Here is a 5,265-nt window from a genome sequence, read left to right on the forward strand (position 1 = left end):
ATCTGCTAGTCTATCACTGTAAGAGTTCGCACGACTTAGTAAACTATGCTAGAGCCCATAATAGCTTGTGGCTGCACACGGAAGTTTCTAGTATGAAATAGTCTAATGATCCCTTTGAGCCTGGGTGGCGGTCCAAAAGAAAACAGGCAAGTCCTGGAATACCCAGGTGCCTCAATCCACCCAGATGTGTGTTTAAGTTGCCACCTTAGATAAACCATTAATTAACAAACTCACATCGGTCATGGATATCACTCACCCAATCCACGTCTACTAGCATAGCATGGCAGAATAAGCAAACATAGAAGTAACTCCCAAAGGTTTGATAATAAACAGGTAATAGGTACTACCTCAACTACTTCCCATCCCACAATTTAATTAGATCCTAATCATGGAGGATTGATCTAATGCAATAAAACTGGGTAGTAGGAGGTATGATCAAAGTGTTACTTGCCTTGCTGATGATCTGGGAAACCTAGCGATTCGAAGTAACAAGCGGCGCACTCCGGGTACTCCATCGCAAACAAACAAACAAACAAGCATACAATAAGTACTCATCTAATGCACAGGTAAAACTCAAATAAGAGATCTAACTAGAAGGTTCACTTTAAGAACTCCGGTTTGCAAAAAGAATCAAATCAAACGAGGCAACGAAAGTCAAACGGCGAAAGAAAACAACTTTGTTCTACTAATCTGGATCTAAGGCAAATTTTACAGTAGCAAAAACTTGTTTAAGTTGGTTAAACGGTTAGAGGGTTTCGAGACGAAACTCCAGGCGCTTGAATCGCCTGATTCTGATAAACGAGGGAAAAGTTATACTAAAACAAAAATCGGATCAGGAATCGCGATCAGAAAAATCGCGGATTAAATCTGAGAAAAAGAAAAACGACGAACGTTCGCTAGAACGAATGAACGGACGAACACTCGCTATTAAATAAATCAGAAAAAACCGATCTATTTAAAAAATGAATCTAAAAAGAACTGACGGAAAAACCGAATGGTTTTTCAGAAAAAAATAAAAAAAAACGGGCGCGGACTTCGAGGCGCGGCGAACCTCGGGCGGCGTGCGGCGGCGGCGGCGGGTGGCGGCGGGCTAGGGTTTGGGGTGCGTTGGGTGGGCTGTGGGGGTCGGGTCCCCCGGCTTATAAAGCCTTCCTGGGCCGGTGTCCAGGTCGGACACGGCCCGTAGGTCAGTGCGATTTTTTTTAAATAATTACGCGCGGAAGAAAAAATAAAAAGAAATACTAAATAGACTCCAAACATCCCGAAATAAATTTTCCCGGGCTTCTAAAATCAAGCCACGCAAGGTGAACATTTATTTGGGGCCTAAATGCAATTTTGAAAAACGCACATTTTTCCTAAATTCAAATAAAATAACGAAAAACTCCGAAATAAAATCTTATTTGATTTTTTTATTAAATCCTCAATATTTCTTTATTTTGGGAAAGTCATTTTATTCCCTCTCTCATATTTTTGTAATAGAAATAATTGATGATAAAATAAATAAAATCAAATGATCCTATTCTCAAAATTTGAGAAAGCTCAAATATGAAAATGACGAATTCCCCAACTCTCTCCGTGGGTCCTTGAGTTGCGTAGAATTTCTAGGATCAAAACCAAAATCAAAATAAAATATGATATGCATTTATGATCTAATGTATAACATTCCAAATTGAAAATTTGGGATGTTACAAACCTACCCCCCTTAATATGAATCTCGCCCTCTAGATTCGGGTTGGCTAGAAAATAGGTGAGGGTGGTCCTTGAGCAAATCTTCCTCTCGCTCCCAGATAGCTTCATCCTCTGTGTGGTGGCTCCATTGAACTTTGCAAAACTTGATAACCTTGCTGCGAATGACTCGGCTGGCAAACTCGAGGATCTTAATTGGTTTCTCCTCATAGGTCAAATCGTTATCCAACTGAATTGTTTCCAATGGCACTGTGTCTCTCAAAGGTATGTCAGCCATCTCAGCATGACATTTCTTCAACTGGGAAACGTGGAACACATCATGAACTCCTGACAATCCTTCGGGCAATTCCAACTTGTAGGCCACTTCTCCCATACGCTCCAAAACTCGATATGGTCCTACAAATCGTGGTGCTAACTTCCCCTTAACTCCAAAACGCTTTGTTCCCCGAAGTGGAGATACTCGAAGATAAGCTCTATCTCCAACTTCGTAAACTGTCTCCTTCCATTTAGAATCTGCATAACTCTTCTGTCTGGACTAGGCTATCTTGAGCCTGTCGCGAATCAACTTCACCTTCTGTTCAGACTCTTTAATCAAGTCAGGTCCAAACAACTGGCGATCTCCAACTTCGTCCCACGACAATGGTGTCCTGCACCTCCTTCCATACAAAGCTTCGAAGGGGGCCATCTTTAAACTGGTTTGGTAACTGTTGTTGTACGAGAACTCTGCATATGGCAAATTGTCGTCCCAACTAGATCCGTAATCTAGCACACAAGCTCTCAACATATCCTCCAAAATCTGATTAACTCTCTCGGTCTGTCCATCTATCTGTGGATGAAAAGCTGTACTGAATTCTAGCCTGGTACCCAAAGTTTCATCCATCTGCTTCCAGAACTTTGAGGTAAACTGGGTTCCTCTATCCGATACGATACTCCTCGGAACTCCATGCAAACATACGATCCTGGTCATGTATATCTTTGCCAACTTAGCACTGGTGTAAGTGGTCTTTACTGGGATGAAATGAGCTACCTTCGTCAATCGATCAACTACAACCCAAATCGAGTCATAGCCTGAACGAGTCCTGGGTAATCCCATGATAAAATCCATGCCTAACTTATCCCACTTCCATTCGGGTATCGGCAATGGTTGTAGCAATCCTGCTGGCTTCTGATGCTCTGCTTTTACTCTCTGACATACATCACAAACTGCTACGTACTCCGCAATATCCTTCTTCATTCCGGTCCACCAGAAAATGTCTTTCAAATCCAAATACATCTTGGTATTTCCTGGGTGAATCGAATATGGTGAATCGTGTGCCTCTTGCAGAATCAACTTCCTGATCTCTGGGTCATTGGGCACGTAAACACGATCTTCAAACCATAGGGTGTCGTGCTCATCCTCACGAAATCCCTTAGCCTTTCCTTTGCTAAGTTTCTCCTTTATAGAGGCAATCTCCTTGTCAGTCCTTTGGGCTTCTCTGATTTTATCCATTAATGTAGACTGAATCTCCAATGCTGCTACATAGCCTCTCGGAACTATTTCCAAACATAGTTCACGAAGATTTTCTGCTAACTCGCTTGTTATTCCTCCCGTCATTAATGTATTGACGTGGCTCTTACGGCTTAATGCGTCAGCTACTACATTAGCCTTTCCGGGATGGTAATGCAATCTCATATCATAATCCTTGATGAGCTCCAACCATCTCCTTTGTCTAAGGTTTAACTCCTTCTGCGTGAAAATGTACTTCAAACTCTTATGATCCGTGTACACCTCACAATGATTTCCAATGAGAAAATGTCTCCATGTTTTCAAAGCATGCACTACGGCTGCTAACTCCAAATCATGCGTAGCATAATTCAACTCATGAGGCTTCAGTTGTCTTGAGGCATATGAAACAACTCTCCCTTCCTGCATAAGCACTGCTCCAAGTCCTCGACGTGAAGCGTCGCAATACACCTCATAATCTTTGGTCTGGTCTGGCAAAATCAACACTGGTGAGGTAACCAAGCGTTTCTTCAACTCCTGGAAACTAGCCTCACATTCCTCAGTCCATTTGAACTTGGTATCCTTCTTCAACAACTCAGTCATAGGCTTCGCAATCTTTGAGAAATTCTCAATAAATCTCTGGTAGTATCCTGCGAGTCCAAGAAAACTATGTATCTCTCCAATCGTGGTCGGTGCTTCCCATTTGGTCACGGTATCAACTTTAGCGGGATCTACTGCTATACCTTCTCCAGATATGACGTGTCCGAGGAATCCTACTTCCTTCAACCAAAACTCACATTTGCTAAACTTGGCATATAGTTGATGTTCTCTGAGCTTTCCAAGTACCAATCGCAAATGTTCCTTATGCTCTTCTTCATTCTTCGAGTAAACCATGATATCATCAATGAACACTACGATGTACTTATCCAAAAACTCCATAAACACTTTGTTCATCATGTTCATAAAATATGCAGGTGTGTTAGTCAGACCAAGACATAACGGTATACTCATACAGCCCATACCTGGTGGTAAAAGCTGTCTTAGGAATATCCTGTTCTCTAATCTTCAACTGGTGGTATCCTGATCGCAGATCGATCTTGGAAAATACCTTAGCTCCTTGCAATTGATCAAACAGATCATTGATCATAGGTAGTGGGTACTTGTTCTTGATCGTTACTTCATTCAATCCTCGATAATCAACGACCATCCTTAACGATCCATCCTTCTTCTCCACTAGAAGTACTGGCGACCCCCAAGGCAAAGAACTTGGGCGAATATATCCTTTATCCATTAACTCCTTAATCTGCTTCTTAATTTCCACCAAATCCTTTGCTGGCATCCTATATGGTCTCTTTCATATTGGCCCTGTGTCTGGCAATAGCTCAATCAAAAACTCAATATCTCTATCTGGTGGCATGCCTGGCAATTCTTCTGGAAATACTTCAGGGAAATCCCTTACCACTGGTACTTCCTCCTGCACAACTCCGGTTAAGCAATTTACTTGAGCCCTCTTTGGCACATGTCGGGATACATACTTGATCCTTCTCCCTTCTGGTGTGGTAAGCAAAATTGACTTACTAGCACATTCAATATTCCCTTCATACTTTGATAACCAATCCATGCCTAATATCACATCCAATCCTTGGGATTCCAATACTATTAGTCTGAGGGAAAAACATAGTTACCAATCCTTAATGGTAACCGATCACACCATCGACTAGCCATATACTCTGCTCCAGGTGAGGTTACTAACATGGGTGACCTAAGGGCTTGGGTTGACAGGTTATACTTATCCACAAATCCCCTTGAGATGTATGAATGCGATGCACCAGTATCAAAAAGAATGAGTGCAGTAAATGACTTAACCAAAAACTTACCTATTACTGCATCAGGCTGAGCTTCAACCTCCTCCACGCTAACGTGGTTCACCTGCCCCCTGTTGAAAGGGTTCGGCTTCTTCCCAGAGCTTCCATTGCTATTTCCATTTTGTAATTCAGGACATTCATTGGCATAATGTCCGGTCTTCGAACACTTAAAGCAAGTGACTTGGCTTAGGTCCTTCTTGGCTGGGGTTGATGGGTTGGTGCAGTTCTGGC

Source organism: Triticum urartu, chromosome 1, assembly GCF_003073215.2.
Source record: "Triticum urartu cultivar G1812 chromosome 1, Tu2.1, whole genome shotgun sequence".
In the NCBI taxonomy this organism is placed as follows: domain Eukaryota; kingdom Viridiplantae; phylum Streptophyta; class Magnoliopsida; order Poales; family Poaceae; genus Triticum; species Triticum urartu.